This window comes from Mirounga angustirostris, unplaced genomic scaffold (assembly GCF_029215605.1).
Source record: "Mirounga angustirostris isolate CCGP_5_RB_7025 unplaced genomic scaffold, mMirAng1.0.hap1 SCAF_10, whole genome shotgun sequence".
NCBI classification, from domain to species: Eukaryota; Metazoa; Chordata; class Mammalia; order Carnivora; family Phocidae; genus Mirounga; species Mirounga angustirostris.
Window position 1 is genome coordinate 71848241 of NW_026991718.1, and position 25951 is coordinate 71874191.

The following is a 25951-nucleotide window of genomic DNA, read 5'->3' on the forward strand; positions in this document are numbered from 1 at the left end:
AATCTGAGTTGCTAGACCTGGTTTTGGAACTTGGCAATCTGTTCAGCAATTTAAGTGAAAAGAATAGTAGCATCAAATCAGGAACAAGTTATCAACCCGATTTTTGTTGTGTTTGCATTTGGATGTTACACACTGCCAACCCCCAAACCATACATACTTTTCCCAAGAATAATCTCACTGATTTTTGTGGCTTTATTTGCAAAATGTTCCATTGCCAGGTCTATTACCTAATCAAAAAGAAACTTGTCTTCTTGTCTTCTTACAACTTGAAGAATGTTTATTAAATTGTTCATCACAATAAAGTGAATTGAGTAAACATGATTATTAAATGACAAAATACCACACTAATCTCTGACTCACTGTATCTGAGTATACATCCAAGATATTGTTTATTTTTATAGCGCTTTAACACCTCTGCAGCTTGTCACTTACTGCTCAAAATCACTCTCATTTTATGCTTTGATTATGAATCTTTTTGGGTACCAGTGCCATATTGAAGAACATATCTTAATATTTTTATAAGTTTTCATACCCAAGTATATTCTTAAAACTATTCTCAAATTTTACAGATGTTGCTTTCAAATTTTGACAGTAGGGAGGGGAGATTGGTTAGCCTGGCGATGGATATTAAGGAGGGCACGTACTGCATGGAGCACTGGGTGTTATACGAAAACAATGGATCGTGGACCACCACATCAAAAACTAATGATGTATGGTGACTAACATAACATAATAAAATTTAAAAAAAAATTTGACAGTAGCCAGTTTGCTATATAATATTTGACAAAGAAATACGACAAGATAGCCCCACATTGGACTCCCTGCTCAGCGGGGAGCCTGTCTCCCTCTGCCCCTCCCCCTGCTTGTGCTCTCTCTCTCCCTCTCTCTCTCAAATAAATAAAATCTTTAGGGTCCACGTCGGAAGGACCTGGGTGGCTTAGTTGGATAAACGGCTGCCTTTGGTTCAGGTCATGATCCTGGCATCCTGGGATTGAGCCCCACATCGGGCTCCCTGCTAAGCAGGGAGCCTACCTTTCTGTCTCTCCCTCTGCCTGCTACTCCCCTTGCTTGTGCTTTCTCTCTCTCTCTCTGTCAAATGAATAAATAATATCTGTAAAAAAAAAAATCTTAAAAAAAAAAAGGGGGGGTGCACCTGGGTGGCTCAGTCGGTTAAGCATCTGCCTTTGGCTCAGGTCATGATCCTGGGATCCTGGAATGGAGCCCACATCTGGCTCCCTGCTCACTGGGGAGTCTACTTATCCCTCTCCCTTTGCCCCTCCCCTTGCTCATGCTCGCTCTCTCCCTCTCTCTTTCTCTCAAATGAATAAATAAAAAAAGAAATATGACAAGATTAAAAATCAAACTTTTCTGACCAAACTCCTGCAGGCCATCAAATAAGAACCAAATTAAAAAACCAACATCAAAGCCAAAGAATAGATGGAAATGAAGGGAAACTAGTTAATAAAAATACAATGGGTAGTACAGGGGCACCTGGTGGCTCAGTTAGTTAAGTATCTGACTCTTGATATCAGCCCAGGTCTTGATCTCAGGGTCGTGAGGGTCACACCTGTTTAGCTCACTTAAAAAAAAAAGGGACACCTGGGTGCCTTAGTCTGTTAAGTGTCTGCCTGTGGTTCAGGTCATGATCCCAGGGTCCTGAGATCCAATCCCGCATCAGGCTCCTTGCTCAGCGGGGAGCCTGCTTCTCCCTCTGCCTGCCACTCCCCCTGCTTGTGTTCTGTCTCTCTCTGACAAATAAAATCTTAAAATATATATATATATATGTAGTACAATGTATATATATGGGTAGTACAAAATATTGATTGAATAGGGATTTTGGTTATGACTTTTTCTTGACTATGTAAGGGATACTTTTTTTTTCTTTTAAGTAGACTCCATGCCCAGCATGGAGCCCAACACTGGGCTTGAACTCACAACCATGAGATTAAGACCTGAGCTGAGATCCGAGTCTGACATTTAATCAACTGAGCCACCTAGGCGCCCCAGGGATACTTCTAAAGTAAAACTATATCATATTACATATAATCAGCATTGCAGAAAAGAATCACGTTGCTTAAAAAACAATTAGAAAATTTAAGAAAAATTACCTAGTTACCTAACTACTACCTAATTTTTCTTTAAGAAAATTACCTAGTTAAGGGGCGCCTGGGTGGCTCAGTCGGTTAAGCGACTGCCTTCGGCTCAGGTCATGATCCTGGAGTCCTGGGATCGAGTCCTGCATCGGGCTCCCTGCTCGGCAGGGAGTCTGCTTCTCCCTCTGACCCTCCCCCTCTCATGCTCTCTGTCTCCCATTCTCTCTCAGATAAATAAATAAAACCTTAAAAAAAAAAAAGAAAATTACCTAGTTAATATCCTATAGTTAGTTTCTTCACATAGATTTTAGAGTGTGTGTGCACATGCGTGCCTGTGCGTACTTACAATATGTGAATTTAATGAAACCTTAAATGGGATAAATGTTATTCTTGAAAATGGCTAAAGGGAAGTGTAATGTGTAAACATTTACTGTAAAGGATTGCTAGTTCTTAAATTTTTTTTTATTTTGGGGCACCCGGGTAGCTTAGTCTGTTTGTCAGACTCCATTTCAGCTCAGGTCATGATCTTAGGGTTGTGAGATAGAGCCCAGTGTCTGGCTTGCACTGGGGGTGGAGCCTGCTTAAGATTCTCTCTCTCTGCCTCTCCCTCTGCTTCTCGCCTCCCTCTCTTAAAAATTTTTTTGTTGTTATTTCATGAGTAATATATTGGTAGAAAACAAAAGTACATTATATAAAATGAAGAATGAGGGGCACCTGGCTGGCTCAATCAGTAGAGCAGGCAACTCTTGATCTGGGGATTGTAAGTTTGAGCCCCATGTTAGGTGTAGGGACTACTTAAAAAAATAAAACCTTTAGGGGCGCCTGGTGGCTTGGTCATTAAGCGTCTGCCTTCCGCTCAGGTCATGATCCCAGGATCCTGGGATAGAGCCCCTCATCGGGCTCCCTGCTCGGCAGGAAGCCTGCTTCTCCCTCTCCCACTCCCCCTGCTTCTGTTCCATCTCTTGCTGTGTCTCTCTCTGTCAAATAAATAAATAAAATCTAAAAAAAAATAAATAAATGAAAATAATAAAATCTTTAAAAAAAGAAAAAAAAAAGAATGAAGAATGAAAGTTATTCTTGACCACTATCCAGAAAAGGAAATCCCAGATAATCATTGTTAATGGTTTGGTATTCATTCTACCTGTTCATTAATTCTACTCACATATCCTAAAGAATCAGGTTCATAGGATTTACTCTTTGTAAAATGGAGGATATTACTTAGTTTGGTTTAGGTTTATAAAACGAGTTTGCATTTGTATATTTAGAGTCCCCCTTAATATATACATATATGTATGGGTATAATTTTTATCAAGTGTCATTTTATCTGTCATTAAAAAAATTAACTTTGTTTCCAAAGCAAAACTTTTAACCCCTAACCACAAAAAAACCCTTTTTCATATCTTTGGACCCTTGAAATTCTTTTATAACATATAAAGCACTACATAATAAATACTTAGTACACTGTTTAGTACATTAATATGCAGATGCTTATTAGGTGATATCTATTGTAATTAAAAATAATACAGTAGATTTTTTTACTTTTAACAAAGAAATGCATGTACATAGTATAAAGGTCAAGTAGTCCTACAAATTTAAAATAAAAAATAGGAGCTCCCTTCACCATCCCGATTCTAGTTCCACTAGAGGCAACCACTTTGTTTAGCTGCTTTTTCTCCCGTTTCATGTGGTATCTATTCATATTCCACGGTAGAAGACTATTCCTCTCTTACAAAGCCCCTTACCCACATCTCTCCATTATTATGTGGAAATCATCCCACGTTTTGTTGTCTTATCATTTTCTTCTAGAACTTTCATAGTTTTGGCTTGTTTATTTTTTATTTTTATTTTATTTTTTTAAAGATTTTATTTATTTGACAGAAAGCGCACAAGCAGGGGGAGTGGCAGGCAGAGGGACAGGGAGAAGCAGGCTCCCTGCTGAGCAGGGGGAGCCCCATGTGGGACTAGATCCCAGGACCTAGGGATCATGACCTGAGCTGAAGGTAGTTGCTTAACCAACTGAGCCAACCAGGTGCCCCAGTTTTAGCTTTTTTTAAAAGAAAGATTTTATTTTTGCAAGAGAGAGAGTGTGCATGAGCGGGGGCGGGGCGGGCAGGGAGGCACAGAGGGTGAGGGAAAAGCTGACGTCCTGCTGAGTAGGGAGCCCAGGGAAGGACTCAATCCCAGGACCCTGGGATCATGACCTGAGCCGAAGGTAGACGCTTAACTGACTGAGCCACCCAGCCGCCCTATAGTTTTAGCTTTTAAGTTTAGATCTATAATCTGTTTCAAGTCAATTTTTGTGTATGATGTAAGAGTCAAAATTTTTGACTCCCTGGGCTGGGACCTAGTTTGGGGCGACATGGCCAAACGCACCAAGAAGGTCGGAGCCATCAGTAAATAGCAGACCCATTATAGTGCCTCCCTCAGGAAAATGGTGAAGAAAATTGAAATAAGCCAGCACACTGAGTACACTTGCTCCTTCTGTAGAAAAACCCAGATGAAAAGACCAGCTCTGGGGAATCTGGCATTGTGGTTCTTTCATGAAAACAGTGGCTGGTAGTGCCTGGACCTATGACACCATTTTTGCCATCACAGTAAAATCTGCTATCAGGAGACTGAAGGAATTGAAAGACCAGTAGAAGCTACACCATTTGAAACATTGCTAGCCAATAATCAATAGGTTAATTTATGTTTAAAAAAAAAAGTTAAGGTTTGTGTGTGTGTGTGTGCACATGTGTGCGTGTGTGTGTTTAATATTTTATTTATTTGACAGCACAAGCCGGGGGAGCGGCAGGCAGAGGGAGAAGCAGGCTCCCCACTGAGCAGGGAGCCCAATGGGGGGATCGATGGTGGGATCGATCCCAGGACCCTTGGAGATGACTTGAGCCCAAGACAGACACTTAACCGACCCAGCCACCCAGGAGCTCCTGTTTTGTTTTTTAACTTCGATGTCTGGCTAGCCGTTCCAGCATCATACAGTGAAAAAACTACTCTTTCTCCCCTGAATTACCTGCTGCTTACCAAAACTCAGTTAGCCATAGTGAGTGGGGTCTATTTCTGAACTCTCCTGTTTCCTTGATCTCTGTGCCCATCCTTGCTCCAGGACTGCACTGTCTTAATTAAGGCAATCCTGACATCAAGAAGCAGAAGTCCTCCAATGTTATGAAGATGTTTCAGCTACTCTTGCTCCTTTGCATTTCCATATACATCTTAGTGTAGGCTTGTCAGTTTCTATAAAGAAGACTCCTGGGACTTTGATTGGGATCATATTAAATCTACATATCAGGGGCACCTGGGTGGCTCAGATGTTAAGTGTCTGCCTTCGGCTCAGGTCATGATCCCAGGGTCCTGGGATTGAGCCCGCATCGGGCTCCCTGCTCCACGGGAAGCCTTCTTCTCCCTCTCCCACTCCCCATGCTTTGTGTTCCCTCTCTCGCTGTGTCTCTGTCAAATAAATAAATAAAACCTTAAAAAAAAAATCTACATATCAAATTTAGGGAGAATTAACATTTAAGTAATATTGAGTTTTCTAGCCTATGTTCATGGTCTATCCTTTTATTTGTATCTCACTTTAATTTCTCTCAAAGTGTTTTTTCATTTTCAGTGTAGCGATCTCACACATATTTTGTTAAATTTAACCATAAGCATTTCAGCTTTTGGTGCTATGACTAACCCTTGAACAACACAAGGTTTAGGGGTGTGACCCCCAACAGTCAAAAATCCCCCGTGTAACTTTTGACACCCCCAAAACTTAACTACTAATAGCCTACTGTTGACAGGAAGCCTTATCAATAGCATAAACAGTTGATTAACCAAATTTTGTGTGTTATATGTATTAGATATTGTATTCTCACAATAAAGTAAGCTAGAGGAAAGAAATGTTATTAAGAAAGTCATAAGGGGGGGTGCCTGGGTGGTTCAGTCAGTTAAGCATCTGTCTTGGGCTCAGGTCATGACCCCAGGACCCTGGGACCGAACCCCGTATCGGGCTCCTTGCCCAGCCGGGGAGCCTGCTTCTCCCTCTCCCTCTGCCTGCCGCTCCCCCTGCTTGGGCTCTCTCTCTCTGTCAAATAAATAAATAAAATAATAAAGTACTGTACTATAAAAGAATCCACATTATAAGTGGACCTGTGCAGTTCATACCTGTACTATTGAAGGGTCAATTGTATTGTAAATTCATTTTCCAGTTGTTCATTACTGGTATATATAAATACAATGCATTTTTATATATTGACTTATATCCTTCAAACTTGCTAAATTCATTAGTAGTTCTAGCAGCTTTTTTTTTTTTTTGTAGATTTCTTAGGATCTGATATGTACACAATCATGTCATCTTTTTCTTTTTAAGATTTATTTATTTTAGAGAGAGAGAGAGAGAGCACATGCTGGGGGGGAGGGGCAGAGAGAGAGGGAGAGAAATCCTCAGACTCCCTGCTGAGCATGGAGCCCCAAACGGGCTTGATCCCAGGACCCTGAAATCATGACCTGAGCTGAAATTAAGAGTCAGATGCTTAACCAACTGAGTCACCCGGGAGCCCCACAATCATGTCAAAGAAAGTTTTACTTCTTTCTTTTAAATCTTATTTATTGCACTGACTAGAATCTCCAGTATAATATTGAACGGAAGTGATGAAAGTAGACTTCTCGCTTTATTCCTGATCCTAGAGAGAAAACATTCAACTGTTTACTATTAAGTATTATATTGGGGTGCCTGGGTGGTGCAGTCGGTTGATCGTCCAATTCTTGGTTGGTAAGGCTCTGTGTTCAGTGAGGAGTCTGCTTGAGATTCTCTCTCCCTCTCCCTTTGCCCACTCCCCCACCACATGATCTCTCTTTCTCTCTCTCAAATAAATGAATCTTAACAAATATAAGTATTATATTAGCTGCAGGTTTTTTATTATGGATGCCTTTTCAGGTTGAAACACTTTAAAAAATTCTAGTTTCCTGGGAATATCATAAACAGGTGTTAAATTTTTTTTTAAAGACTTTAAGTAATCTCTTCACCCAACGGGGGCCTTGAACTCACAACCCTGGGATCAAAAGTTGCACAATCTACCGAATGAGCCAGTCAGGCACCCTATTTTTTTGGGGGAGTTAAATTTCATTAAATGCTTTTTCTGCTTCTATTGAGATAATCATACGATTTTTCTTCTGTTTTCTATTTTTTGGCAAATTACATAGATTTTTTTTTAATTAAAAATTTTTTTTTCTTTCAAATTTTTATTTAAATTCTAGTTAGTTAACATTATACTTAATACTGGTTTCAGGAGTAGAATTGAGTGATTCATCACTTACATGTAACACCCAGTGCTCATCATAACAAGTGTCCTCCTTAATACCCATCACCCATTTAACCCATCCTCCACCCACCACCCTCCATCAACCCTCATTTGTTCTCTATCATTGAGAGTTTTTATAGTTTGCGTCCCTGTCTTTCCTTTTATTACCCCCCAACATGTTCTTCTGTTCTGTTTCCTAAATTCCACATATAAGTGAAATCATATGGTATTTGTCTTTCTCTGACTGACTTATTTTGCTTAGCATTATACACTCCAGCTCCATCCAACACTGATTTTTTTTTTTAATTACATTGATTTTTGAATGTTAATCTAACCTGGCATTCCTGGGATAAATCTCACTTCATCATAATGTACTATTTTTGTTATAAATTAGAATTCTACTTGCTAATATTTTGTTAAAGAGTTTTGTAACAATGTTCATCAAGGATATTTGTCTATAGTTTTCCTGTCACTTTGGTTAATGTTGGCCTCTTTTTTTTTAAGATTTTATTTTTTAAAAGATTTATTTATTTGAGAGAGAGAGCATGCATGTGAGTGGGAGGAAGGGCAGAGGGAGAGAGAGAATCTCAAGCAAACTCCTTGCTGAGTGCGGATTCCCAACATGGGGCTTGATTTCACAACCCTCAGATCATGACCTGATGCGAAATCAAGAGTCAGATGCATAACTGACTGAGCCACCCAGGTGCCCCTTAAAGATTTATTTTAAGTAATCTCCACACCCAATGTGAGGCTCGAACTCAAAACCCCAAATCAAGAGTCACAGGCTCCACTGACTGAGCCAGCCAGGCACCCAAGGCTGGCCTCTTAAAATGAGATGGAAAGTATTCTTTCTTCCTCTAATTTCTGAAAGAGTTTTTATAGATGCATATATTTCTTTCTTGAATGTTTGTTGGCATTCACCAATGAAGCCATCTGGGTCTGGAGGTTCTTTGTAGGAAAACAAAATTTTTTAAAAATATTTTATTTATTTGGGATGCCTGGTGGCTCAGTCAGTTAGGTGTCTGCCTTTGGCTCAGGTACACAAATAAATAATAATAATAAAAATCTTTAAATAAAAAAAGATTTTATTTATTTATTTGTCAGAGAGAAAGAGAGAGAGCACAAGCCGAGGGAATGGCAGGCAGTGGGAGAAGCAGGCTCCCCACTGAGCCAAGAGCCTGATGCGGGGCTCAATTCCAGGACCCTGGGATCATGACCTGAGCCAAAGGCAGATGCTTAACCAACTGAGTCACCCAGGTGTCCCAGTAGGAAAAATTTTAATTACAAGTTCAGTATTTTAATAAATGGAAGGCAATTTAGATCTTCTATTTTTTGTGTCTGTTTTAATACTTGTGTCTTTTAAGAAATTTTTGTTTCATCTACATTATCCAATTTATTGGCATAAAGTTATTTATAACATTTCCTTATATCTTTTTAATATTTGTAGAATACTTAGAGATGTCTTTCTTTTATTCCTGTTATGGGTAATTTGCCTCTTCCTTCTTTAAAATGACCAATCTAGCTAGAGATTTATGAATTATATTGCTATTTTCAAAAAGCCAAACTTTGTTTTTACTGATGTTGCTTTATTGCTTGTCTGTTTTCTATTTCATTGGTTTTCTCTCTTATTTTTATAATCTCCTTTCTTCCACTTATTTTGGATTTAATTTGCTCTCCCTTTTCTAACTTCCTAATGTAAAAGCTTAGGTCAGTGATTTTAGACTTTTCTTCTCTTATAACATAAGCATTTAAACCTATAATATCCCTTCTAAGCACAGCTTCAGCTGCATTCCACACATTTTATACTGTTATAATTATCATTCAATTAAAAATATTTTCTAGTTTCCCTTATGATTTTTTTATTGGCCCATAATTATTAAGCAGTGTGTTGTTTAATTTCCAAATATTTAAAGATTTTCTAGATACGTTTTTATTATTGATTTCTAATTTAATTTTAGTGGGGTCAGAAAATAAACTCTGGGTGATGTCAATTCTAAATTTATCAAGACTTGTTTCAAAACCCAGCCCGTGGTCTATCTTGATGAATGTTGTATGTGCTCTTGAAAAGAATTTTGTTAGGTGGAGTGTTCAAGTTGGTTGGTGGTGTTTTTCAGGTCTTGTCTATTCCTTCTGATTTTGTGTCCACTACTTTCAATTATTGAGAGAAGAGTATTGAAATACCCAAACTTAGATTATACCATTAATGCTTACTGTACTTGTTTTATCACATACCTATCTATCTATCTGCCCATCTGTCATTATTCTGATGCATTTCCAAGTTAATTGAAAACTTTGTATACATTTTTCTCTAACTGCTTCAATATGTGTACCGTTAATTGAAGATCAATGTTCACTTAGAGCTTGTTCTTTTTTTTCAGTAAAACAAGAAGAAGAAAAAAATTTAAGTTTGACAAATACATACACTTGTGATATAGACTCTTATCAAGATAAATATAACTGGGGTACCTGGGTGGCTCAGTCAGTTAAACATCTGACTCTTTAATTTTTTTTTTTTTTAAGATATATTTGTTCATTTAAGAGAGAGAAAGAGACAGGGAGGGAGAGAGGGGCAGAGGGAGAGAGAGACAAAATCTTAAACACACTCTGCACTGAGCATGGAGCCTGACTTGGGGCTCAATCCACAACCCTGAGATCATGACTTGAGCTGAAACCAAGAGTCAGATTCTTAACTCACTGAGCCCACCCAGGCGCCCCAAGCATCTGACTCTTGATCTCAGCTCAGGTGTTGATCTCAGGGTTGTGAGTTCAAGCTCCACATTGAACTCTACACTGGGTCAGGACCCTACTTAAAAAAAAAAAAACTAACCATCATTTCCAAAAAGTTCTATTTTTCCTTTCCTAGTCAATCCCACCTCGCTGCAGATGCAATCCCAATTTTGATTTGTTTTCCAGTATACATTAGTTTGCCTACTCCAGCACTGAAGAGCAGCTTCATGGACATGCAACCCGTACAATCGCGCAGGACCCCATGCTTAGAAGGGTAACATACTTTGCATAATGCGAGCTGTAACAATCTTGAAATTCTCAATATTCTAACAAGGAGTCCACATTTTCATTTTGTAACGGGCCCTGGAATTTATGTAGCTGGTCTCACTAGAACTGTCATACAAATGGAATCAAACCATATGTCATTTTTTGTGCAAAGCTTCTTTTGCTCAGCATAAAAATTTTTTGAAACTCATCATGCTGCATGTGTTGACAATTTGTTCTCTTTTATTGCTGAGAAGTATTGAACTGTATGAACATGCCACAATTTCTTTAATCCATTCTGCTATGGGTGGACAGGTGGGATGTTTCCAGTTTGGTGCTATTATGAATAAAGTTGCTATAAACATTACTGTTACAAGTATTTTATGGACACAAGAATGCCTTAGAGTAGCTGTCTTAACATGAGGCACTATATTGGACTTTTGGATGGGATATTCTTCAAAATATTTCAAGGAGATTAGCCTCCACCCACTTAATCTACTCAGTCATTTAGACAACTCAAAAAAGGCCTCCATACATTTCCAGCCCTTTGGGCAAGGCAGTACCACTTCTAAGAGCTACAGCCTTAAATTACAGCACACCTTGGTTTCAGCAAGATATTTTATTTAATTCAGTACTGCTATAAGATAAGATAGAAAAAGTAGACCATGTTAAGGCAGAGGATATCTCCTGTCTGCTGGTGGGCAGATCCTAGGACTTTCCATCCAGCTTTCCTGCATCAACATATGTGAGCAGCTGTCAACTTACTGGAGGAAAGAAACTGCCCAGAAATTTTGAGATGGGGGCGCCTGGGGGGCTCAGTCGTTGAACATCTGCCTTCGGCTCAGGTCATGGTCCCAGGGTCCTGGGATCGAGCCCCGCATCAGGCTCCCTGCTCAGTGGGGAGCCTGCTTCTCCAACTCCCCCTGCTTGTGTTTCCTCTCTGGCTGTGTCTCTCTCTGTCAATAAATAAATAAAATCTTTTTAAAAAAAGAAATTTTGAGACACTTAAATATTTTTAGACCAATTCGACTTCTTTAACATAAATACCTGTTTTTATCAAAAGGATTCCAATAAAATATTTTAAAGCAAAACAACAACAAAAGAGAAAGTGGACTACACAAAAGGTATGCTGGAAGAACAGAAATGAGGTCAATGGGACTAGAATTTTGTGGTTGAGAGGGGAAAGGCTTGAGGGCAGGAGTCAGCTCAGGCAAAGCCTTGAGGCATGGGAAGGATTTTATTCTATTGTAGGGAGAGAAGCAGGGGACAAACATGGGTTATGCTGTAGAAAGATCACTTCTGAATGCTTTGTAGAGATACATGGTGTGTAGAGTGTAAGAAGGAAGATGAATTTAGAAGCCATTGCAGTAGTCTCTGTGAGAAATTATGTTAACCTGGACAAGACTAGTGGCCATGAAGGTGGAGAGAAGTACCAATACGTAAGGGATGCATTTTTGGAGTTAGAGCAGATAGGACTTACTAATGCCAATGCAGGACATGTGGGTAAGTAAAGAATCAAAGATCACTCCTTGGCTCTTAGCTTCAGCAGCTGAGGAAGATAATGGTGCCATTTGTTGACAAGGGGAAGACTGGGGAGGAGTACTTGGGGGGGAAATGTCCAAGTGGCCCATTAATCATCCAAGCAGAGATGTCAAGTAGGGCATGGCATATGGAAGTCTAAATTCATACAGAGTGATCTGTATAAAGATGGTATTTTAAAGCTAAGCCAGTATACCAAGTAACTAAGGAGAGTGTAGGTAGAAAAAAGAGGAAGGAACCTTAAGGTACTCCATCATTTAGAAGTTGAGCTGAAGAGGAGGAGCCGGGGAAGAACATTGAGGAGCAGTGGCCAATGAAGTAGGAATAAGCTAGGAGAAGGAGCGTCACAGAAGCCAAGAGAGAAGGGTTTTCAAAATACAGTTAATGGTCAACTGTGCTGAATGACACTGAGAAATCAATGAGATGACATAGAGGAGTCCATTGGATTTTGGTAATTTTGGTAGAGTCACAGCAAGCATGGAGAGAAATTGACAGAAAATAGCAATTGAGGAGAGAACATGTGCAGATAAGTCTTGCAAAATGTTTCCCAAGGGGACGAGGAAAATGGGGTAGCACAATGGGAGACAGAGACAGGGAAGGGTCTTCTTAATCTGAGACAGCACAACACATGTACATGGTGATGGGAGTGACCCAGGAGGGAGGGGTCACTGATGCAGGACAGAAGAGGAGTAGTTGAGGAAGGGGCATCCTTGAGAAAGGGAGAAGGGAAAGGGAATGGGACCCGGAGAGGAAGGGGTAGCCCTGGAGAAGAGCAGGGGCAGCTTTGCTCTTCTTCCAGAAGGATGGAGGCAGATGCAGGTACACCAGCTAATGTGGTGGTGGGAGAATGAAAGTTCCATTCCCACTCTTCTATTTGATCACGGATGTATGAGGTGAGGTCACTGGCTGAAAGAAGGGTATGAAGATGAGATGGGAAAATTATTAGTTTATGTTTTTATTTTGACATAATTTTAGATTTACAGAAGAGTTGAAGATGTAGCACAGAGTCCTCAGTGCCCTGTACCCAGTTTCTCCTAGTGTTAACACCTTATAGGCCCATAAGAACTAAACATTGGTACAATATTATTAGCTAAGCTATAGACTTTATTCAGGATTTCCCAGGTTTTCCACTAATGATCTTTTACTGTTCCAGGTTCTGATCTAAGATCTCATATTGCATTTAATCATCATATGTCGTTAGTCTCCTTCAATCTGTGACCATTTCTGTCTTTCCTTTTCTCTCATAACCTTGACACTTTTAAAAAGTACTACTATGGGGCACCTGGGTGGCTCACTCATTAAACGTCTGCCTTTGGCTCAGGTCATGATTCCAGGGTCCTGGGATCAAGCCTCACGTCGGACTCCCTGTTAGGCGGGAAGCCTGCTTCTCCCTCTCACACTCCCCCTGCTTGTGTTCCCTCTCTTGCTGTCTCTCTCTGTCAAAAAATAAACAAAATCTTAAAAAAAAAAATAAAAAAAAATAAAAAGTACTACTAGTCAGGGGCACCTTGGTGGCTCAGTCAGTTAAGCATCCGACTTTTGGTCGGCTCAGGTCATGATCCCAGGGTCGTGAGATTGAGCCCTGTGTCCAGCCCTGCTCTCAATGCAGAGCCTGCTCAAGATTCTCTTTCTGCCCTTTCACCTGCTCTCTCTCTCTAAAAATAAATAAATAAAATCATTAAAAAAAAAAATCTACTAGTCAGTACTCTTTTTTTTTTTTTAATTTTTAAAGATTTTATTTATTTATTTGAGACAGAGAGAATGAGAGAGAGAGCACATGAGAGGGGGGAGGGTCAGAGGGAGAAGCAGACTCCCTGCCGAGCAGGGAGCCTGATGCGGGACTCGATCCAGGGACTCCAGGATCATGACCTGAGCCGAAGGCAGTCGCCCAACCAACTGAGCCACCCAGGCGCCCAGTACTCTTGAGTATAGTACAGTTTTGTGGAATGTCCGTCAGTTGAGGTTTGTGTGATATCTTCTTTTCTTTTTTTTAAGATTTTACTTATTTGAGAGAGAGAGAGAGGGAGTGCACAAGTGTGGGGGAGAGGCAGAGGCAGACGGAGAAGCAGGCTCCCTACCCAAAGCAGGGCTCGAACCCAGGACCCTGGGATCACAACCTGAGCTGAAGGCAGTTACTTAACCTACTATGCCACCCAGGCGCCCTCTTCATTTTATTTTTTTATTTAAAAAACTTTTTTTAAGGGTGCCCCATTTGCTCAGTTGGAGGAGCAAGTGACTCTTGATCTCGGGGTTGTGAGTTTGAGCCCCATTTTGGGTATAGAGATTACTTAAATAAATAAAACTTAAACAAAGATGATTTAAAAACTTCTTTTTTTAAAGATTTTATTTATTTATTTGAGAGAGAGAGAATGAGAGACAGAGAGCATGAGAGGGAGGAGGATCAGAGGGAGAAGCAGACTCCCCGCTGAGCAGGGAGCCCGATGCGGGACTCGATCCAGGGACTCCAGGATCATGACCTGAGCCGAAGGCAGTCGCTTAACCAACTGAGCCACCCAGGCGCCCTAAAAAGCTTTTAAAGCAAAATCTCTGACAAATTTATTTACTTATTTTACTAATGTACACCCAATGTGGGGCTTGAACCCATGAACTCGACATTAAGAGTCACAAGCTCTTCAGACTGAGCCATTCAAGTGCCCCTGAGAGTGTCATTTTATTTATTTATTTTTTAAAGATTTTATTTATTCATTTGAGACACAGAGATATATATACAGAGAGAGCATGAGCAGTGGGAGAAGCAGAGGAAGAGGGAGAAGCAGACTCCCCGCTGAGCCAGGAGCCCGATGTGGGGCTCGATCCCAGGACCCTGGGATCATGACCTGAGCCGGAGGCAGACGCTTAACCATCTGAGCCACCCAGGCGCCCCGAGAGTGTCATTTTAGAGTGGGACAGTGAACTTTCCTGGAAAACGTGATAGTATTTGCCAGGCAGTGTGAGTGTTCCTCTGAGGTTTTAGGTCACAATTCCAAGTGAAATCCCTGCGGGCTGGGTGGCTCAGTCAGTTAAGTGTCTGCCTTCGGTTCAGGTCATGATCCTAGAATCCCGGGATCCAGCCCCAGGTCAGGCTCCCTGCTCAGCAGGAAGCCTGCTTCTCCCTCTCCCACTCCCCCTGCTTGTGTTCCCTCTCTCACTGTGTCTCTCTCTGTCAAATAAATAAATAAAATCTTTAAAAAAAAACAAAAAAACAAAGTGAAATCCATCAGCTACATTGTGCGACTTCCTCTAGCAATAACCAGTTGCTCAGGTACAAGTTCGGAGAGCCAGGGAGTTGGGGTCAACAGAATGGGATATTCCAGGCCAACAGGACAAATAAGAGAAAGACCAGATGAGTGTGGAAGGTGTTTGCAGAAGTGGGATGACAATGGCGGGCCATGGCACCTAAGCAGGGTTCGGAAGTAAGGACGAGAGGTGACAGAAGTGTCTGTCAGACAAAAGAGAAGAACGACAACAACAGGGCTCATAAGCGAGGAGCTGAAAGGACAAGGGGTGACAGCAGGGGATTTGAAGGAGCTGGCTGTTTAGAAGGACGGGAGTAAAGAAATAGTTTGGACATGACAAGCAGAACACCTAGGACACCCCCTGGCCCTGAGGTGCCTGGGAGGTGAGGGGAAAAGTAAAAGCAGCTTCCACGTGTTGGGGGAGCCAGGTTCATTCACCGTCTGGAGGCAGAAGGGATATTCAAGGAAGAGGAGGCTACCAGGGTGTTTGATGGTGACAGAGCAGGAGTCAGTAAGAGTGCCACGGGAGAGTGTGGGGAGGGCACAGGGGGACTGGATAAGATTAGGTGAGGAGCTCAGTGGTCCCGGGATGAATGGCCAACGTGACGTTGGGTGACCTAAAAGTCTCGCTCTTCTGGCAGTGACCGAGGCAAATGGGATATAAAGCATGGTCTGACTAGCCTGACAGGCTGTTGGAGGGAGATGGGAAATCAGCCTGAGGTGCAGAGTTTGAATGTTAATACAAAGGTCGAGTAACTTCAGGATGACTGCCCTGCCCTGAAGAGTATCACGGCAGGTGGTGGCAATCCTGGAGGGAGGGGTGGAGGTGCTCTCTCGGGGAGGATAAAGTTGAAGTAGGGGCTGTGGGGTGACCAGTCTTAGCTTACTAACCACCTGAATGATTGAGTCATGATCATTAATAAGTACCGTGCATTTACTTTGTGGATGACTTAACCATTCAACACCAACAGTGTTCTGAGAGTGGCCTGGACGGAAGGAACTAGAGTGTGGCAAACAGAGATGGACCTTTACCCTCGCCTTATCAGAATCAGAGAGGGGCGGGATCTTTATGATGGTCATATACAGTGTATGCAAGAGCCCTGATGAACCTGAGAGCTTATTTCAGACAGCGTTCAAGTTTAATGACATCTCCAAAGCAACCAGGTGTACATTCATGATTCTGAGGAAGTTCCCTGTCCCAGTAACTGGACGGGGTCAAACAGGACTGCCACCTGGGTTCTCACATTGCTGGTTGAGAAGGAACACACTGGCAGCTTGCAAGGCACGAGAAAGAAACAACAAAGGAAAAATACACAAATACATGGCTTTCCTTTCTGGAATTATCTGTCCTCATAGGGCCTCCTGAGATGTCCTAGAAAATCAAGGTGTGTGATAAGAATGAGGTAAAAGTATCATAAACTTAATTTCACTGGCACTGCTATTCAGGGGAGTGGGTTATCAAGTGTCATGGCCCAGATGAACCTCTCATAACATACATCACCGTGTACAATACTGACTCAGAATGTACCCAGTTTGATAATGTTCCTGGGAAATTCCAGGCTGTCCCCAGGCGCAGTGCTAAGGATCAGCAGTCATTGAGGACTGGGTGCATTAGAGGGAGAATTATGGCCATGAATTGGTAGAAGAATGTGAAAGAAGAAGGACATAAAGGAATGTGAGTAGAGGAGGAAGGAGGATATGTCATATCTTATTTGGTTCCCTCTTTGTTATAAAGAAAAAAAAAGGAAACTTCCAGAAATCTGTAGAGAAGAGTATGAACCAATAAAGTAATTATCACATTTCCACTTCCATGCAGGATTTATTATGTCAAAAAGATAGCCAGGGGGCACCTGGGTGGCTCAGTCATTAAGCGTCTGCCTTCCGCTCAGGTCATGATTCCAGGGTCCTGGGATCAAGCCCCACATCCAGCTCTCTGCTCAGCAGGAGCCTGCTTCTCCCTCTCCCTGCCACTCCCCCTGCTTATACTCTCTCTGTGTCAAATAAATAAATAAAATCTTAAAAAAAAAAAAAAAGCCCAGAAAAAAAATAGGATGTGGGTCTAAATGCTACAATAACTCATAGAATATCTCAGACCAGTGGGTTAGTAAGCCATCTTGACATGGAGGACATCACATTTTGCTTCTATCCTTGGGTGCAAAAGGCTTTGTAAGGGAAAGCAGTGGCCCCTTTGGATGGCAGCGGCTAAGCAGTGGAATTATAGGAGTATAGGAGAACACAGGCATAGCTTGGTTTGTACATCACCCAAGCTGGCTCACTCCTATAGAAATCATCTGTTGAAAAGCACAGGTAAATTTATTTGATGCATGTTATTGGGCATAAAATGGGGGCAAAAATGTGAAAGCTGGCCTATAAGTAAGACTCAAGGGGCCCCAAAATTACCTAAGGAGAATCGTATTTCAGAACCAACTGGCAGGGAGGGGAGATAAAATGATTCCGTTTTAATCAACAATCAAACTGGGAGGCTCCACACTAGTTCTGTGGAGATTCAGGTTCAACAAGACAGGGCTCTTAGGGTTCAAGGTTCTCATGCATTCCCTTGAGGAGTGTCTAGCTTCAGGGGTGAGACAGATACCCACACAGAGAACTCAGTGCCCAGGATTAATAGAATCAGGACTGGTCTAGCTGCTCTCTCTTTAAATTATTAAAAATGTTTATGAAACAGATTACTTTCTTTTTTGCAGCTTATTTTTTAGATTCTTCTTACCCTCGAGGGTTTTCAGAGCCTTATTTGGCTACTGATCAGAGATCTTCCTCACCACGTAGTTCATTCAGCTGACCAGCTAAGAAAGGAAGAGAAGGGAAAACGAATATTTGGTAAGCACTCCCAATGTGCTTTTTTCACATTATCTTATTTAATCTTCACGGAGACTGTTTTTCTTATTTCCATTTTACAAACGAGAGGACTGGTTAGGCACAGTAAGGGAATGCCCAAGATGGGCTGAATGATCAATCCGAGAATGGCGGCGCTAAGGCCTGACCCTAAGCTATACAGCTCCAAAACCCATATGCTTTCCCCATACAGTTTCAGTGCTATCAGCCCTCAGGGTTAGGTCTTCGCAGTCATAAACCTAGAGAAATATTTATTTGTATATGAGATAAGCTCTGGTACTTAATAATTTCTGATTGATTCCCAAAGAAGCTTGTAGTTAGGGGCTCACCTTTATAGGGGCCTTCATTCTTTGAGATGGGATATCATACTTTCCAACCAAAGGGCTATAAAATATTTGTACTTTGCTTACTTCTTGTAAAAACACCCAGAAGAATGAAAGCAATAAAGCAGTCAAGGCTTTGTAACCATAGGAACCTTCCCTGTCTGCTTCCTACTGGGGGTTGGTAGTGGAGAGGGGACCCTGCCTGGTATCCATGATTCCCCACTCACTTTGGGATGATGCTGACTTCTGACTCCTAGCAAACGAGTCATAGAAAAAATATCCTGGATTTATATCCATGGAAGCACTGAAGCATAGGTATGTTGTGCGTGGATGTAGGTATGTTTGCATCCAGATTGCTCAGAATTCAGAAGCTGTGTTGGTTGTGGGTCAAGAGCCATACTATATTGACCCATCCTCCCACCATTTTTTTTTAAAGATTTTATTTATTTATTTGAGACAGAGAGAGAGAGCACAAGTGAGGAGGAGGATCAGAGGGAGAGGGAGAAGCAGACTACCCGCTGAGCAGGGAGCCCAACAAGAGGCTCCATCCCAGGACCTCAAGGTCATGACCTGAGCCGAAAGCAGATGCTTAACTGACTGAGCCACCCAGGGCGCCCCCCCATTATTTTTAAAAAAGATTTATTTATTTTCAAGAGAGAGAGAGGCAGAGGGAACGGGAGAGAGAAACCCAAGCAGACTCTACTCTGAGCTCAGAGCCTGATGTGGGGTTCTATCTCCCAATCCTGAGATCAGGACCTAAGCTGAAACCAAGAATCAGAGGCTCAACAGACTGTGCCAGCCAGGTGCCCCTCCTCTCATCATTTTTGAGGGCAATTCCAGATGGAAACTTGAGTTAATAAAACCCTCTGATCCCCCAGAAATTCTTTCTCCTCTGTTGCCCCACTTTGGTTCTCATTGAAGGCTCTCTACTACAGATCAGTTCTGGTTGTGTGGAGATAAACTCTAACCCAGTTAGGTATTCCCTGCCCCACCCCACAGAGACCCAGCCCAGTGGACTCCAGCTCTATGCTCCCTCCCTCATCTGTGACTGATGCCCTTGCACGGCTCCACCTAATTCACAACCCCAAACGGGACCCTAGGTTCTCTGGCCCTTTCCCCAGACTCAATCCTAGGCCCAAGCTCCCTGCTAGGAAATGATAAAGACAATGTACTAGTGATGGAAACCTCCCAGGTTAGATATTTCCATTTTAATACAGTTTTCTTGGAGACAATGTTTCATCCAAAAGAGGCACAGAAGTTGGTTTTGAGGGAGGTGTTTGAGGCAGTAGGGTCCTTTGCTACCTGTCAGATCACCCCTCTGAAGCACAGGGCTGGCTGGGGATTAATTTGTGACTTGTTTACTTAATACATATTTACTGAGCACTTATAAGTTACTTAATTTAAGCTATGCAACTCTATGCTAAGCATTATTTGTATCCAAGAAGTAAAAGACATAGGCTCTGTTCTCAAGAACTCCAGCCCAGTTGAGAGAGATCAGAAACATGTGAAGTTAAAAAATAAACGGCTACATATTAACAACAGACAATAAAACTAGAGTACAGCACTGAGCTTTCCAGAAGAAAGATAAGTCATGGTGTCCAAATCCATCATGAGACTGGGGTCTGGGGAGTCCATAAACTAATCTCCAGAAGAATCTTTCAGGGAATGTTAATTGCTTTTCTTTAGGCTCCAAAGTTATGTCTGAATATTGATCTCCTGAACACCAAGGAAAATGATTATTATTTGAACATATTTATGGCAGACCGACAAGAAAGCATTTAGCTAAGAGAACACTTTGGTTAAAAATTAAGCATGTTGGGGCGCCTGGGTGGCTCAGTTGGTTAAGCGACTGCCTTCGGCTCGGGTCATGATCTCGGGGTCCTGGGATTGAGCCCCGCATCAGGCTCCCTGCTCGGCGGGAAGCCTGCTTCTCCCTCTCCCACTCCCCCTGCTTGTGTTCCCTCTCTCGCTGTCTCTCTCTCTGTCAAATAAATAAATAAAATCTTAAAAAAAAATAAGCTTGTTATTATTATATTTTAATTTCTCATGCAAGTCCAGTTCTAACAAATGGTAACAATTTGGACCGTAAGCGATAACATTTCAATAATTTGTGAAATCATAACTAGCATATATGCATTAACTCATCGAATGCTGTTGTCAGCCCTAAAGTGTTTGTTTTAGTCATGAAAATGGAGAGAAATGTTTGTGTTTCAGATAAACTCTGGCACTTAATAACTTCTAATTAATTCTAAAAGGAGCTTGTAACTGGGTGCTCATCTTTACAGGAACCTTCATTCTTTGAAATGGGTATTAGCCTTATTGCCTCCATTTTATAAATACACGGAGGATAGTCAGGTAGTTTCCCAAGAGTAGAGGCAGTAGGTAGAGAAATACCACTTCCCCCCAAAGCTAGCTCTACCCAAAATCCATGTCTGGTTGGTAGAAGCACAGTTTTCTTTCTTTTTTTAAAGTTCTTTTTTTTTTTTTTAGAGAGAAAGTGAGCAAGAGAGTGTGAGCAGGCGCAAAGGCAGAGGCAGATGAAGAAGAGGGCTCCCAGGACCCTCAGATCATGACCCGAGCCAAAGGCAGATGCTTCACGGACTGAGCCACCCAGGCACCCCAGAAGCACAGTTTTCTGAGGCTGGTAACTTATGAATCTCTAGGGCAGGGGAAGGCATCACCTCAAACCCCTGCAGGGCAGTCAGCTTTACTGGATGGACCTCGTCTCCACATGGACTTCAGGTTCCCCTCAAACCTACATGTATCAAAAAACCCTAAAACTGATTTGTAATTATAAAAATTGTGCCGGTTTGGAAGAATATCTAGAAGCGTAAAGAAGAAAACCATAATCAGGGGCACCTGGGTGGCTCAGTCGGATGCATTTTTAGCCTTTTGTTCCTTATTTGTGCTTTGCTCTTCTGAAAGTGATTCTGTTTAAGCTCCCCCCTGCTCAGCATGAGTGTGTGCCTCCTTGGACCCTTGTTTCCACTGACTATTATCATCTTGTAAATCTTTGTCAGCGTGATAGGCAAAAAAACAAAACAAAAAAAAAACAAAAAAACCCAAAACTATCTGACCATTATTATAATTTGTATATCCTTGATAATTAATGATGTTAATTTTTTATTAATCATGACACTTTCTTTCCTTTAAATTATGTGTAGGTGTCCTTTGCTTACTTTCTGTTGAAATCTCAATGGTTTTTATTTATTTTTAAAAGATTTTATTTATTTATTTGAGATAGATCAAGAGTGAGCGAGAGCACAAGTGGGGGGAGGGGCAGAGGCAGAGGGAGAAGCAGGCTCCCTGCTGAGAAGGCCCCCTCCACCCTGCAGGGTTCTATCCCAGGACCCTGGGATCATGACCTGAGTGGGAGGCAGACGTTTAACCAACTGAGCCACCAAGGTGCCCCAAAATCTTAATGGTTTTTAAAATCAATTTTTATAAGCAGCTATGTGACAATACTTTGTCATATTTATTGACAAGTGTTTTTCCCAGCTTGTTGTTTGACTCATATTCTTATTTTTTGGATTTACAGAAGATTTCTATTTTCATATGGTCACATCTATCAGCCTTTTTAAGGTTTTTTCTTCCATGACTGTTATGCTTAGAAACAGATTTCTCATCCAGAAAGCACATAACTATTTGATAAATTTTTCTCCTAGTTCTTAAAAATGATATTATATTTGCAGTAATTCTTTAATTCATATGGACTTAATCTTGGGGCATGGCATGAGGTCAGGATTTAAAGTAATACATTAAAAAATAACCCATTTTCCCAATATCATTTAATGAAGTATCCATCCCTTTCCAATAGAATCATGATACTTGGGGCGCCTGGGTGGCTCAGTTGGTTAAGCGACTGCCTTTGGCTCAGGTCATGATCCTGGAGTCCCTGGATCGAGTCCCTGGATCGAGTCCCTGGATCGAGTCCCTGGATCGAGTCCCGCATCGGGCTCCCTGCTCGGCGGGGAGCCTGCTTCTCCCTCTCCCACTCCCCCCTGCTTGTATTCCCTCTCTCGCTGTGTCTTTCTCTGTCAAATAAATAAATAAAATCTTAAAAAAAAAAAAAAAAGGAATCATGATACTTGTCTCATCAGTAAGTTCTGGTCTTAGTCTAATGGCATTTTATTAATTTCCATTCACTTGTATATAGCTCTACATTCTTTCCCCCCTTTTATTTATACATTAGCTTTATTTACCCAATAGTGAACTTCTTGACTAAAGAGGGTTTCTTTTTACTTAGTCACCTGTCTTTCTAATCACTGTCTACTGGATTATCTGCAGTGCTGGGCACTGGGGATCTTCAGAGGGACAAGACAGGGTCAATCTGCTCAGGGAATTCACAGCTCAGGACTCAGGCAGGTTGAGCGGACTACAGGAAAGATAAGGGGTGTGGTATAGAAATGTCAGGGTGCTAGGAGAGCAGAGATGGCTTTACAGAGAAGGGGCTGCTCGAACGGTCCAGGAGGCGAACAGGAATTTGTCAGGCAAGCAAGTGGGGAAGGGCATTTGGAACAGAGGGGACAGTTGACACAGAGGCTGAAAAATGGGGAAGCTGTGTGACAAGTTTGGGAAGCCAAAAGTAGTTGCATAGAGCTAGATCACAGGGGGCATCCAGGGAGATGGTGGGGATAGGGCTGAAGGTAAGAGCCAGATGATTGGGGAGTTTGGATTTTATCCAAGTGATGAGTAATCCAGGGAGTGATGTGGTCAGAGATGGGGAGAAATTCCTTTGCTAGCGATACAGAAGACAGATTGGAGGGGCAGAGGACTGAGACGAGAGAGACCCTATCAGAGTAGAGAGCAAACAGAGGCCTGAACTGATGTTGGCGGAGAGGAGGTCCTGGAGAAGAAAGTGTAAACCCGTGAGGGGCTTGGGAGGTAGAACCAATAGGATGTAGGAGATTATAAAAAAAAAAGAGGAGCAATTTAGGATGATTCTACTCTGGGGACTTGGGGACTTGGTAATGAGGTAAATGGTTGTCCTATTTACAAAGGCAAGGAGTGAAGGGGAGGGAGCAGGTTTGGTGGTAGATACCAAGGGGAAAATGAGTCCATATCTGAGTCTGAGGTGCTCATTATACAAGTAGGCACAGATATCTAGTATATTTAAAAGCACATGTCTGGGGCTAAGAAGAAAGTTTTGGGATAGGTACATGGATAGATACTAGAGTCCTCAGAATCTAAGGTCATAATTGGAATTGTAAGTACATGTGAATTAATCAGCCAGGAAGACAAGAAAAGAAAGCTGACAGTGGATCTCTGGGAACACTGATATTTGGAGGAACTAGAGCCCTTAAGGAATATCGAGAAGAAACAATGGGAGGGTTAAACTAGCAGAGGACAGTCGAGCTATGGAACAGTTAAAAGAAACTGATAGGCAGAGGTCAAGCTAAGGCAAGAACTAAAATTGTCCATTGTGTTTGGCCACCAGGAGGCTGTGGTGATCTTAGCGAGAGAAGTTTCAGTGGAATGTTGGGGGCAGAATACCGAGTAGGTGGGAATGAGTGGGACATGAAGAGGTGGAGGCAGGGAATACGGCCTCTCCCTCACCTTGGAGTGAAAACTGGAGGAAGATACTCTTCAGGTCTACAAACATTTATTTGAGAAGCTACTATGCATCAGTCATCAGGCTGAAAACACTGGGGGGCTGAGGAAGGGAGAGGAGTGAAGGAGACTGCCATGGTGAAGTGCTCATGTTAATGAGACAACAACAATACACTAAAATAAGCACCGAGGTAGGGGTGAAACCACCAAGGAGGAACAGAGGAAGGATGAAGGTGCATGGGAATGAATGGTGTGAGATGAAGATGCATTTAATCAGGGTACCCAGCAACATCTGCATCCTGGTCCCAACGAGCCACCCCTTCCTACCTCCACCCAGGTCCCCCTCCAACTCATTCTTTACACAACACTCAGAGGAATCTTCCAAAACCCAAATCCCATTACCCCATTCCCTTTCCAGTGGCTTCCTGTTGTTCTAAGGACAAAACCCTAATTCCTAACACCACCAAGGCCCTCATGGTGTGGTCCCTGCTCCCTGTCCAGCCTCCCTGGGGCCCTTGCTGCTCTAGTCCTATTCTTCCCTCTGCTCCTCCAGCACGCTGTGCTCCCCCTTGCCCCGCCCTACCCCTGTAGGGCTTTGACCATGCTTTGCCCACCCCTCCAGTCTGAAATGTTCTGTCCCCTTCGTTTTGTCTAATCAATACCTACTCATTCTTCAGACATCAGCATGATCACTGTTTCCTCAAAGAAACCTCTACTGACCCTACTAGACAGGTCTGATCCTCCTAGAGTCCCTAGTAGCTATCTTTTGTTGTACTTTTTCCCAATGTAATTTTGTATTTCGGGGAGTATTTGAAAAATGTCCATCTCTCCTATCACACTAAGTTCTGTAGAGCAAGGACCAGGTCTTTGTTGTCCATTATATCTTCAGTAAGTAATGCAATGCATTGTTTATGTAGACAATAAATATGTTGTAAGTGAGGCTTTGGCCTCAAAACCCAGGTTTTGGGAAAGTAGACCATATGAGGAACCACTTCTGCATGGGGTACGGGAGACCTAAAGCCAAGAACCCAAACAGACCTGCATTTCCTTCTTCTCTCCTCATTTCTCACCTGAATCTTGGCTCTTCCCGCTCTGGCGGAGCAGAAGGGCCAGTGATTCAAGAGTGTGATAACCTAAGCAGAACCATGATGTTTGTTCCTGTGCTTGCAGGTTCTCAGGTCAAGGGAGATATGTTTTTCAGGGTGGGCAAAATTTGAGCCCATTTGTCAGCTGAGGGGAAGGAGTCAGGAAAGAAGGTGAAGATACAGGAAAGAGACATAGTCAATGAAGCTCCTAGAGAGCGACCATAATTAGCCTCACCCACATCTGGCTTTGCTGGACACAGTTGGAGGAAACCACATCACAGAACAGCCTGCTACAAAAGGCTGCATGCAGCCAGGGTTGGTGGTTTGTAGAGCTGATGCTCCAAATGTGCAAGAGGTGAAGGTGTTGTCAAAGTATAATTTTCGGGGCGCCTGGGTGGCTCAGTTGGTTGAGCCACTGACTCTTGATTTTGGCTCAGGGCATGGTCTCAGGCTTGTGAGTCGAGCCCCACATTGGGCTCTGCACTGAGTCTGCTTATTTTCTCTCTCCCTCTGTCCCTCCCCTGCCAATAAAATAAATAAAATCTTTTTTTAAAAGTATAATTTTCAAAAATTTAAAAATGTGATTCTGATACAAATATGAAATGAACACACATTAAAGATTCATCAATTAATGAGTAAACCAGTAAGACAGCAAAGCCTGTTCCAAGAGCACTGAGAAACTGGGTATTTATAGGCAAAGAAAAGGAATGTTAGAATACATTTGCTAAGTTAGATATAAAACTGGTTGATGTCCTACAGGACAACACAACTGTAGTTTATCCTTCCCATTGGACAGAAATAATTTGCATCTCTATTGGATAAAAATCTGTAAGCTAACACGTAACTTCACAGTGTCTGGGCTGTAATCAATAGTAAATAGCAAAGTCGAACTTGGATTCTTTCTTCTAGATAAAGAAATCATCTTAAGTGAGCCTGTTAAACAGTGCTAAACACTGAAAGGGCAGGCGTTGTCTTGCTTTATTTCCACATTTGGATAATTTTTCT

General features: G+C 42.0%; 1 long non-coding RNA gene and 1 pseudogene across 2 annotated transcripts in view; one reads left to right on the forward strand and one right to left on the reverse strand.

Annotated features, from left to right (window-relative positions):
- The first annotated feature begins 4452 nt into the window (after window positions 1-4452).
- On the forward strand, window positions 4453-4732 carry LOC123850514 (large ribosomal subunit protein eL43-like; annotated as a pseudogene).
- Window positions 4733-11005: 6273 nt separating this feature from the next.
- The window catches only part of LOC123850515 (uncharacterized), a 30013-nt gene continuing 15067 nt past the window's right edge, over window positions 11006-25951 (reverse strand). For both annotated transcript variants that reach the window (XR_008506809.2, XR_006792363.2), the window contains exons 2-3: window positions 17864-17939; window positions 11006-11319 (exon numbers count right to left, since the gene is read on the reverse strand). This is a non-coding gene — a long non-coding RNA (uncharacterized LOC123850515). The remainder of the gene's footprint in view (window positions 11320-17863; window positions 17940-25951) is intronic.